Raw genomic sequence first — 13,016 nt, 5'->3', positions numbered from 1 at the left:
CATACTCTCCAAACTACAAGTGCTAAGAAAGCAGGCCAAGAGAAGGTCAGTTCATTGAAGAGATTGTATGGGGAGCCAGCGCTGCCCAGGTGGCGCGCCTAAAATTACTCGATGTGCCGCCCTGCCGAGCTAGCTGAGAAACATTAGTAATACAGAGCCACCGCGAGGCGTACGACGACACGTTCAAACGCATGCTGAACGTCATTCGACACCTACCACGGCTTTTGTTCGATGTGCGTCGTTTTGTAAGTACTTTGGAACGAGCAAGACTAGCGAAGATTGGGACACTTCGCTGCACTTTGGCACAGCGGGCAAGCAGCGATGCACCAATTATTCTCCCTGCGGTTTCAGCGATGGGATGTGTGCGGAAGGGTACCTTCGCGAGAGTGTGCTGTCGAAAGGATGGAAGCAGACCACTGCGAAGTATGGTCTACGACGTGGAAAGAAGCTGTTTTTTGCAGAGACAGCGATTGTGACCTTTCGGCGAAATGTCAAGCACCGTACAACGGAAACTTACAGGTAAGTTGTGTTCAAATTGCGCTAGCGAAACTCGACGCTGTATGCAGTGTGCTCGTTGTGCGCCCACTTTGAAATAAAATTAGTGCCTCAGACAGCACAGAACATTCGGCCCAGTGAGTGACAGGCTGTTTTGAGCGAGCGTATCACATTTACGTAATCGGTACTTACAGCTCTCGTACTATATTACAGAAGCTGTTTCACTACACGATTTCCTTACGGTGTTTTCAATGGCTTCATGTGCCCACTAAATGCTCGTATCGCAGTCTTAAAAAAAAGTTTTTGAAGCTGACAGTGAAGCGTGAAATAAATGTAAAAAGGCCGGTGTAAAGTGGAGATCAGTGGTGGTTAGCGGAAATACAAACATGTCACAGGGGTCGTGCTTTAACTCGCCATCGTCTGCAGACCGTTGTAAACTTGCAATCGGCCTTCGCCTAAGCCTGATAATTAAAAAAAGAATAAAAAGAAAAGAAATGCCTTTGAGGAACCTAGTGGTAATTGGACTGCTCAGGTGGTTCCGCGTTTGACATGGAGTGTGTGATTAGTAATGGAACATGCGTAAACAATGCGGTTTTTCTAGCAGTCATGGATTTATAACTGGTCTAGAGCTGTGCACATGACAGTGACGTACAGTCCCGTTTTACTCGAAGTAATGCGAGTTTTTTTTTCTAGATTTTGCAACTAAGTCGACCCTTGCGTTACAATCGAATACCGAAATTCTATTTTTTTCTTCCTGGATGTAAATGAAAAGTCACACCCTGGCGTTGCAATCGTGGTCATGTTACAATCGAGTAAATACGATATCGTAATGTACGGCATGACGTTACGCAACCTAAGATGTCATGTGCTTTCTTTAACTTTTTCAGAGGCCAGTTCAAATAAAAGATTTGTGATGTTTCCAGAGTGCCAACCCATGTGCATCGGTAGAAAGCGAGGCTGAAGGGAGTCAACTATGCTCTGGACTATTTTTTTCAGTTATTAAAGACATTTTTTATGGTGGCATTTGTGAAAACAATACCGCTGGTCTTGACGCTTCTTTTCCTCATTTGATGATCACGTATGGAAGCATGGTTCACGTTAGTAGCTACTTGTATTTGTTTGTATGCCCAAGTTGACAGGGCGGCGCACCCTGTCCACTGAAACTCCAGTGCTGGTTCCCCATTGTGATCTTCATCATGCATATTTCTTACAATGCAGATATTCAGATGTGGCTCGTCACTTCACTGTGAACTCATGCAGGAAACAGTGAACAGCACATTTATAGAAGTAGCTTAGATGGGCACGCATGCACAGATTTGACTGTAAAACTTATTAAGTTTCAGTCAGTTGGTTCATGGGATTTAAGGTTTTAAAGTAAACCCAGCTATGAGAGATGCCTTAGTAGAGGGCTCTGGATAATTTCACCCATCTAGAGTTGCGTGGCATGCACTGGCATCACACACTCAATTGGCCTCTTGCATTTTGCTCCATCAAAATGCGATCATCCCAACTAGGAATGAATTTGCATTTTTTGGGTCAGCAGAAAAGATGTATTAGGTTGTTTTTCTGGACAACAAAAATCTGGTGAGACGGCCGACATTTAAAATAACCTGGTGGCGAGTAGATTATAGCGACTGGTCAAATCAATTAATTGAAAGTGCACAGACAATGAATTGAGCGAGCAAGTTGTGCAGAATTTTAGTTTTCCCACACAAACACAAACATAAAAGATATGAAGTGATTTACAACAACTAAAATGCACAGCAAAGTAAAACTTCCCCATGTAATAAATAAAATATGCATGAAAATGTGTAGCTCCTCACCTGTCTTCGAAACCCAGTTTTAGAGGAAGCGACAGAGCTTTTGCCCAACTTCCTTGCTTTGAATTTCTCTTTTGAGCATCTACTTCCGGGCATCCTGGAGGCATTCGCTTGCGCATGTTCTTGTACTTATTTCTAAGGCACATGTACCAGGAGATCTGGAATAAAGGTGCAGCATTTGTCTTTACATTAATGACAGGTCAATGGTTTCAAGGTGTTCTGGCTTCAAATAAAATGGTAAAAACAGTAGAGAGCCAAAAATAGACAAGCACACAGCTTAACCTCAGCTTCTGAAAGACTTTCGCACAATTTCCATGATGCTTTGAAATGTTCCTACTGAAATAACACACTTCTCAGTATGGCAGCAGTAGGTTTCTTTGACATTGATGTTGGTACAGATTTTAACGCATTACTTATATTTATGAACAATCACTACATATATGTATGAAGGTATACCACTAGGTCAACATGCAGTTAGCTTTTGCAAGTTATAGCAATGTAGCATATTAGATGTAGAGCTACTGCTGGCACATGAATACAGTGTTTGTCTGGAAAGTAGTAGGACTGATTTTTTCCTGCCAAAACTTGGTGAGGAGGGAATGTTCCTGAGCTGGAGGGACTTGGCTACCAGTGCACCAGTCGCCAGTCATCTCCAAGCCTTTACAGAGTGTAGATGAAGTTTGGTGAACCCTTATCAAGGTGCCTTGTCATCCCTACAATAAACTTGTTGGAGCAGTGTTACTTGGTGAAGTTTTACTTCAAACTGGGTAAAACGGCACACGAGACCCATGACATGATCAAGAGGGCTTATGGGAAAGTTGCCATGGGTCGATCAAGTGTTTTGAGTGGCACAAAAAAAAAAAGAATTCAGTTCTACTACTTTCTGGACAGACCTGTACCTAGTCAAACAGCCATGCTATGAAGCCACGCATGTCTTCTCAATGACAAGAAAACAAGTACAACAGCTGAGGGAAAATATAACTGCAAACTTTACAATGTGCTGCAAATTGTTTGACAGCGCATGCTAACCTTTTAAATGTGCGAACACAATTGAAATGATAAAAACTAATCAGAAAATTTTCTTACGTGGCCAGAGTCTGAGCTATCTCTTAGCTGTGGGTAGGCGTTTACAAGGCTCACTGCAGCAACCTTGTACACTTATTTGGGTACCTATATGTTTAAAAAAAGCCCACATCACTTTTTTGCAGAATACAAGTGCATAAAAACAAACATTTGAAAACCACAGTAATACAACTGTTTCCATTAAACAATCTCAAACATAACTGAGATTCCTTGGATGAATGAATCCAAGAGATAGTTGTACCTTACAAGGCTCCTGCATCCCTAATTAGGCATGTTGGTTTCTTTATGTGCTTGCTTATTATGGAACCTTATGATGACTGTATCATGAGTGAAAGCAGTAAAATTGAGGGCACTTCATATTTAAATTTGCTCATGAAACAGTCCTGGTATTTAATGCAGCACCATACATCAATTTTTGGCAGCAGATGTGACGCATAAACTATGGGCGTAATTAGCGGGGAATAAATTTATATTGTGAAAGCTTATGACATACTTGGATCACCTGGGGTTTTTAAATTATTGGATAAATTTGACCACGAGCCGTTTTTTAACGTGCACTTAAATTCAAGTACAGAGGAAATTCTTGAGTTTTGCCCCCCATTGACATGACTCTGTGGTGGCTAGGAGTCGAACTCATGTCCTCAAGCTTAGTGGCATGACCTTCACCTTCCAAGCTACCACTGTGGGTTCATTTTATAACTGACATTATGCCTCAAGGTACATGGTGCAGTACAAAGTTGCAAAAAATAAATAAATAAAAGCATGTGATTAAAGATAATTACAAAACATTTACTATAGGACGAGCCCTCGTGCCAATTCAATCCCAATTTTCTTACACACGGGTAAAATGTTGACACTTACATTGTCTGCGAAGACAGATTAAATGAAAGCCATTCAATTATCTTTTTCCTGAGGTTGTCCGGCACATCTCCTGCTTTCACATTTCGAAGATGCAGGTTAATGTCCCATCGGCACTGAGGCAGTGTGTATCGCGGAAATTCATGCTGTGCTTCATCTTGTCAGGTGCAGCTCCACTTTTCAGTAGCCTAAAAGAAGTTAATTTATTATAATCAACACAAATAAACATTAAAAGAGCTGGAAAGAAAATGAAATACTCTACCACGTACTATCGCTCATATGCTAAAATTTATCTCTTTTGCCACTGCTGACCATTCAGAAATACAGCAGAGACACTTTCTAGAAATGCAGACACTTGTCATTAGCAAGAAAAGTGCCTGCTTTCTGCAACAGTGTATGGACAGTCAGCATCAGCAGTTATGACGACTTAGACTGATTACAACGCAAAGGGGTGTAAATTTTACTGACTACCTACATTAATACCTCCTTGCCAACAACACCTTCTCCCTTTGCAGTGTAGATGCTAGGCATCAGGAATACATTATTGGTAACCTCACAGACATGGGCATCCTACTCAAAAAACTGTGCCAGAAAAAAAAAGCAATTACAATGGAATGACACTTTCGAAGTATCTCTTTGAGAGAGACAACCGTGACGTGAGCAAAGGTATATGTTTTTTTTTTCCTCAGCAGTTTCATGCACAAGTGTGACTGTGGTAAAACATTTGACTGCCACGCCAAAGGCCTGGGTTCAATTCCCACTGGAACCCAAGATTTTCATTACTTACTTATTGTATCTATCTTGTGTTTTTGCTCATGGACAATGCCAATTTTTCACTCACAGTCGACGCTGCCACCACCAACACTGGAGTTTCTGCTACATGGGCTCTGTTAACGCTATTGCATTGACAATCACGTTCTGGCCTGCAGTGACAACTCTTGTTCAACAACTATCAGTCATGACACAAAAGTGCAAAATTTCATTTTTGAATAGTCAACTGAAACATGATAGTACTGCCTTCAAATAGGAATGGCTTCTTCCTTTCTTTTTTATATGCTCAAGGTAGCACTGAGGCTCTTCTTAAAATGAAATATGGTTTGCAGGAGAACCAATTATCTTGACCATTTATCCTGCCTTGAGTCATATTTATACGAGCTGCTGGACATGTCAAAATGATCGGTCACCAACTTGCCCGTCAAAAGAGTGCATAATGTTTGCAAAAAGCACAAGCATTCCAGTTTTTCTTCATAGCCAGAAAGAGTATCTTTTTTTTTTTTTTCAGATAGACTAATATCTGAGACAAGTTTATAGCGGTAAGGTAGAGATGTGGGCAAGTAGGAAATAGTGAATACTCAGGAAAACTAGCACAGACACGACAGAGACGCAAGACGAGAGGGGGACATGGGATGGGTGCTGTCTAACAACTGAAGTTTATTGAAACAAAACTGAACACATGAACAACCAACACGACGCATGCATACCTCACTCTCTAGCAAATAAGCACAAAGTTCAAACATGCAGTCACCTATCATTTTGATGAAAAAAACTGCCGCGAGTTCATGAGCCCTTGTATGTTTGTGCTTCAACATAGTGACCGTGTTATTGAAAAAAGGGTTTCGCCCACATGACCTGCAATGAGCTGAAAGATGTGATGTTCATTGATGCAATTACCTGACTGCCCTATGTACGCCTTTCTGCAGGAGAGGGGAATTCTATGAACAACCCCGATGGTGCAGGACACGGTTGGATTGCGATGATTGACGGAGCAGCCTTTAACTACTGTTCCTCTAGCATTCTCAATTGCAGCACAGCTTTTCTTAATTTTAGGAGTTGGGAAGGCTAGAGAAAAAGCAGTTGCAGGCTGCAAGCATCACAATCCCACCGTTTCCTGCACTATTGTGGTTGTTCATAGAATTAACCTCTCCTGCAGAAAGGCATACATAGGCCAGTCAGATATTGCATCAACGAGCGTCACCAGGGGCGTAGCCAGAAATTTTTTTCGGGGGGGGGGGGGGGGGGGGGGGGGGGGGGTTCAACCATACTTTATGTATGTTCGTGCGTGCGTTTGTATGTGTGCGTGTATATATGCGCAAGCAAAACTGAAAAATTTCGGGGGGGGGGGGGGTTGAACCCCCCAACCCCCCCCTTGGCTACGCCCCTGAGCGTCACATCTTTCAGCCCATTGCAGGTCATGTTGGTGCAACCCCTTTTTCAACAACACTGTATTTTGAAGCACAAACATAAAAGGGCTCATGAACTCGCGGTAGTATTCTTCATCAAAATTATGGGTGACAATTGCGTATCTTAACCTTTCGCTTATTTGCTAGATTGTGAGATACGCAGGCTTAGCAATTTCTTTCAAGTGACCTAAAAGTCCTATGCATGTGTGGTGTTGGTCGTTTGTGTGTTCAGTTTTGTTTCAATAAACTTCAGTTTTTAGGCAGCACTCGTCCTGTGTCCCTCACCCTCTTGTCTTGTGTCTGCGTCGTGTTCACGCCGGATTTCCAAGTATGAAAGTATGTAGGACCTTCAAAAGTTTCTGTAAGTAATTAAGCTTATCTTTTTCTTCTGGTACATATATCGAGCACTTGTATTACAAAAATATTTTATTAAATTTTTCTGCATTAAACCTGCCTGAGCTAAATGGAAACATAATGTCATGCTGAAGTCCCCCAAAATGGGGTTGATATGAAAAAAACCATAAAAAGTAACTGCTCACACTCGTTCCCACAAAATTTTCAAAATACAGAAAAACAAAAACAAGCGTAGCAAGTGTACAAACCACCTTAAATATATAGGCCACTACAGCTTTTGATTAGTAAATAATTTTTAACTCTAACCCACGAAAAGACACACACACAGTCACTGTACCCACAACTGAACTTTTATTACTGTATTTACTGGAATCTAACGCGCACCTTTTTTTCGGTAAAACGAGTCCAAAAATCGCATGCGCGTTAGAATCGAGTACCGAAAAAAAAAAAAGCTCGGTTATCATATTGCCATCGGCATTTCAAAATGGCCGCCTCCTACGCGCCTCGGCCATTGTTTTAGTTATAGTTTTAGTTATAGTGTACTAGTACACTATAGTTTTAGTTCGTATAGGCACTATAGTTCGTACGTGTGCTGAGGAGCTCGTCATCCCGTTCTGCGTTTGCATCGACAGCATGGAAGTGCCGACTCGAAATACTCGACAAGTGCACCACGATGCCGCATTTAAAAGAAAAGTTATTACATGTGCAGAGACGGACGGAAATCGGGCCGCATCGCGGTCGTTCGGAGTTCCCGAAACGTGCGGGCGAGACTGGCGCAAACAGAAGCAGAAGATATTTTACAGCAAAGCTTCACGAAAAGGTTTCAGTGGACCAAAGCAGGGCCGGTTTCCCGATATCGAAAAGCGTTTACAGCGACAAGGTGTTGTCCGACAGCGACGAGGACTGATCCATTACGCGACTCGTATCGCCGCCGTAGTGGTGACAGTTTAGCGGCAAGGCCCGCTGTTTGACTGTGTTTTATTTTTTGAAACTTTAGTTCTTTAAAACCTAAATACTTGTTCTTCGGAATGTGCGAAGGTTAACTCCTACAAACTTTTTTTCGTTGTTTTCTCTCACGAAAAATGGTTGCGCGTTACAATCCATGTTTTAGTTTTTTTCTTTTTTTTTGGTCGCGGAAAACGGGTGCGCGTTACAATCGAGTAAATACGGTAGTTAAAACCAAGCTTATAAACAAAGGCAAGAGTGTGCATGCATAGCTATATCACATGCAAAAAGCCCGATAATCACGAAGCATGAGAAAAACATAAATAAACTTAGAAATTAAGAAGTGCATGTGGCTTCTTTTAGGCTGCATAGAAGCCATGTGTTCAGAAGATGACAATAGCCTTGTGTTTTCTGTATGCTTAATGGTTTTCAGGTCCTTGCATGCAATATAGATTTGCAAGCATAAGCGTACTCCGAGTTTATCTTATAATTTCATTTTATTAGAAATAAGATAGTTGTAAGTCTAGAAACAATGTGTGTGTGTGGGTGGGTGCCTCTTTTTTATTGCTAAATTTCAAAATGGGCAACTTATTTGAAGATGCCCAATTTTGCAGTTTGCACTTTATTAGTGACAAATTATCATCTGACTAAATGTACAAGTACAGTCCTTACAGATTGAAATGCAACAATATAAGACCAAGTAATGCACATAATTTTGTTTCCACCGCCTTCAGTTCAGGTCATGTCGTTATCATTTTGACTCGCACAATTATACGAGAGCCAAAGTTACCTTAAAAGGCCATTTTTGTTGACGCAATCACCATAAGCGATTGCGCATACCAGTGGTGATACTAAATGTTTTGATGCCGCATTTCAGTCCATGGGCACTGTACTTCAGCCTTCCAGCACATGATACATTTCAGTGCAGTTTGTGGTTCAGGAATAACTCTGGAATGGATAAAATAAAGTGCATACGGCTGTTCAACTGCTCCCGATGACTCGGAGTGGCTCTGCGAAGCAATCAAGTTGATGAGCGCTCCATCATTCACTGTTGTACTTTCGTCCAGATCAACGAAGCACTGGAACCTTTCATTGTAGATCTGAAAACATACACCATTTGTTTATCAATAAGCCTGCACATTACGTATGAAGCAAGGGATATTGAACCGACATTTACTCAAGCACCGTTTTCCTTTCCCATCACTGTTACATGCACTTAACCTGTTGTAATGACTATGTGCCAATGTACTCAGGCGACAGGCAATTCTGGGCCGCATAGTTAGTACTTTACCTTCACCGATATACGTGCTAAGCCAGCGGCTGCATATTCCACATGAATATGCAGCACAGGCTGAAGCACACAGTGTCATATCCGTCGGTTCGGACATATTTGGCGGAAATATACAGAGGCCGACGCCGCGGCGTTCCCACGCAAATCAACCGCACGCGGGACAGTGTGCTACAATAAATAAATATGTGGGACTTCGCAGCTTCTATGAGGCAGTGGCTGCAGTCGGCCGCTCGATCACTCTAGACAAGCAACATTCAGGCCGTACTACATCGACGGCGAACAGGGTAACGTCGTAAGAATCGATGTCCCGCAATAAACCCCGCTGCTGACAGGTTCTCTAACAGCGAAGATAACAATTAGTGTCAGTGAAACGCGCGGCAACATAAAAACAGGTTACAACTCTTACACTGAACAACATTACTACGCGCACTGGCCAAATCTTAAGTGCTCGAAAAAAGAAAAGCCTTTTAAAAACAAGTGCTGATAAGGGCGTCGGTGCACTGTTCACGCTTACCTGTATTAGCGGGTTGCTCGCCATCAAATGAGCAAATCCACTCGTTCGCAGACTTTCCTGCAGATCGGCCAGCTTTCGGGACCCTTTCAGCGCGACAATCTTCTTCGAGGACCCATGCGAAACGAGGCAAACTGGTTGCGCATCAGTCGACGTGCTTTCCATTGAAGGGCTACTAAATGGCGTGTTGTCGCTGCCGCTCTCATGAATCGCAGACGGAGATGCCGCAGAAGCAACGGAACAATCACTGCTCTCCATGGTTTCGCTAGTTTCGCTCATGGAGAGAGGCCGGCGCCGATAACTCTAAATTGGCGCGAAAATTCAGTTGCCGAATCCAAAGCCTGATCCGAGAGCCATAAGCCGCCCACACCGAAACTGTTGGTGGCTTTACTTACCTGAAGGTTTATTTACGTGCAAAGCGATAGCTGGCACATGTGCACTCGCAGTTACAGCTGTCGGTTAGAGGCACTATACATGTTGTACCAAATATCACGCGTGTTTGGTATTTTAAAACGCTTTCTAAATACATTTCGAAGTGCGCAACAGCGGCCATAAGCAAAACAGCACGTTGGCGCGCGTCAGCGCAATATTGACGGCTCAGTGCAATTTCGACGGGTCCCGACCAAAATGTTGACCTTCTTCAGTGAGCACAGGAAAAATTTTCGAACATGTTGTCCGCTCGCGGCTGGCTATTGTGGCAAATGTGATCGGCCATTTTCTCGCTAAATATTCTTGTGTTTCGTGTCACGTAAAACGCTCCTTTCTGACCATGAGTTCCGCCTGCTGCTTTAGGTGCCCGCGGTGCCCGTTCTTCGCACCGAAATTCACACGTGTGATTTGGCATCTGGAAGAAATACACTCCTCAGACCCGGACTTCACTGTAACCTGCGGCATTGATGGCTGCCGAAACACTTACAAACTCGTTGGAAGCTTTCGGAACCATGTCTACCGTAAACACCAGCGGTGGATCTCAGCAGTTGACAATGATCCAGCACCTGAAGCTTCAGAAGAATTATGTGATTCCAATGAAGCTTCCAGCTTAGTTGACACAGTGTGTGCAGACGATGAAGGTGCTACTGGTCCCTCCCATTCCCCCGGTCTGCAATGTGAGCCACGTTCGCGATATGGGGCGTCGGACGAAGAGCCCTCGGACCCTCTAACTTTGCAGTGCTTCACCAGAGATTTACTCCAGAGCCTTGCCAAGATGTTCTTTAACATTTCTGAGTGTCGAAAACTGCCGTACTCAGTCTGTGACAGCTTATTTCAACAAGTTGAATTTCTGGTGCAGTCGCTCTTGAAGCGTTTTGGCAAGTGTGTTAAACAGGCACTCATAGGATGCGGTTATGCTCTTCCTGAGAATTTGACACATGTCCTCGACTGCAACTTTCTTGTAGGCCTGTTTGATGATATTCGGTCTCGGTACCAACGATCCCGCTATATCAAAGCGAACTTCCCATTCACGGAGGCACAACAGCGTGCCTATGCTGGCGACGACCAAGCTTCGTATCAGTACGTTTCTGTTGGCAGTGTCATACGTCAGTTTGTACAGTGTAGAAATGTATTTGAGCACCTTATTAGCACTGAAGTTGTCGAGAGTGACACATTATACACTTTTCAGGACGGCTCTGTTTACAAGCGTCAGATGAGCACTGTACTGCACAGCAAAAATGTTAAAGTACTTCACATTCTGCTGTACATGGATGAAGTGGAAATAGCCAATCCTATCGGCCCTGCCAGAGGTGTGCACAAGCTTCTGGCTGTGTACTACACAGTTTTGAATGTGCACCCAAAATACCGCTCTCAGCTGAAATTTTTGCATCTTGCTATTCTTGCAAAGTACGCTGATGTACAGAGGTATGGCTTGGAGACTGTTTTGGGTCCATTGCTTGATGAACTAAAGGAGCTGCAAGAGATAGGGATAAATGTACATATTGGACAAAATGAGGTTTGCTTCAAGGTATTTGTTCTTGCGTGCTGTGGAGACAACCTTTCCATGAACCGGCTTGGGGGCTTTACGTGCTCTTTTTCACGGGGCTCAGTTTGTCGATTCTGCATGGCACAACATGCAAATCTTGCATCTCTTACAAGGGAAGAACTATGCCACATCAGAACGCAGCAACTTCATGACAGCCACCTCACAGCCATTCATCTCAATCCAGTTTTGTACAAAAGACTTTATGGTGTGAATGAGCCATCACCAATGAGCTGCCTGCCTAACTTCGATGTCACAACGCAGCTCCCACCGGATATTATGCACGATATATTTGAAGGAGCCTGCTCAGTTGTGATCAAGCATGTGCTCAAAGGATTATTTCAAGAAAATGTTCTTGTGCCCTCAGACTTGAGCAAAGTTGGCACATTTTGTTATGGTCGTAATGACAGACCTAACAAACCACCTCAACTTACAGAAGCCTTCCTGCAAAGCAATGCCCCTTTGAAAGGTACTGCTTCACAGAAGTGGTGCCTTTTCAGACTTTTGCCTCAAATTTTCGCTTCGAAAGTTCCAGAAGGTAACAAAGACTGGGAGGTCTACCTCCTGTTTAGAGAAGTTACAGACTTGCTCTTATCTGATCAGCTTCCGTCAGACTCTCTTGTTTATATTGAGATGAAAATTCAGGAATTCCTCCGTTCTTTCATTGATCGTTATCCAACCGTCCGCATAATCCCAAAGCTGCATTACTTGGTGCATTACCCTCGTATGATTTCCTTTTTTGGTCCACTTAAACAAATGTGGTGTATGAGGTTTGAGGCTAAACACCAATACTTTAAGAATGTGGCGTCAAAAACTAAGAACTACCGAAACATCTGCAAAACACTTGCAGAGCGTCACCAAGTCTTGCAAGGCTATGAATTTGCTGAGGTTGTCCTTGACCAGGGCCACACCATGACAGGCCTGAAACCTGTGCAAAGATCTGACTTGCCTCCATGCATTGAAGAGCGTCTACCTCCAGGTAGTACATGGCAAGCCAAGTCAGTCACTATGCAGCATATTACGTACCATGTTGGAGATGTACTAGTAATGGCCAAGGGAGATGACCCACAGTTTGCTCAAATCGCTGCCATTTTTAGTGGTCAGAGCGAGGTTCTGTTCTTGTTGAACCCGATGGAACTTGTTGAGTTCAGGAGACATCGATACACATTCAGAGTGTCTAAAGGCAGTGCTGTTTGCGCAGCAATGCCAGGGGCTGAGGTATTACCCGAGTGTCTAGATCTGTACTTCGGAGGGGAAGTGGTACCGAGGTGTGAATTGGTGTTATTTAACTAAAAATGTTTCCTTGGCCTTATGTCGTAAAGGCTTTGTAAGTGTATGCCTCACAATTTCACATCTGCATATTCATTTTTGTACATTCCTGCATTGTTTCTATGTATGCAAAACCAATACGATTGTGTTACACGCTTCCCTTGCATTCTAGTCCTGTGAGGTGTTTCTAAATAAATATTTATGTGTACAGTGTTTTGTTTGTGCCGCTTGCGTACCG

Source organism: Rhipicephalus sanguineus, chromosome 5, assembly GCF_013339695.2.
Source record: "Rhipicephalus sanguineus isolate Rsan-2018 chromosome 5, BIME_Rsan_1.4, whole genome shotgun sequence".
Lineage (NCBI taxonomy): Eukaryota > Metazoa > Arthropoda > Arachnida > Ixodida > Ixodidae > Rhipicephalus > Rhipicephalus sanguineus.
Note: the sequence above shows the minus strand (reverse complement) of the source record.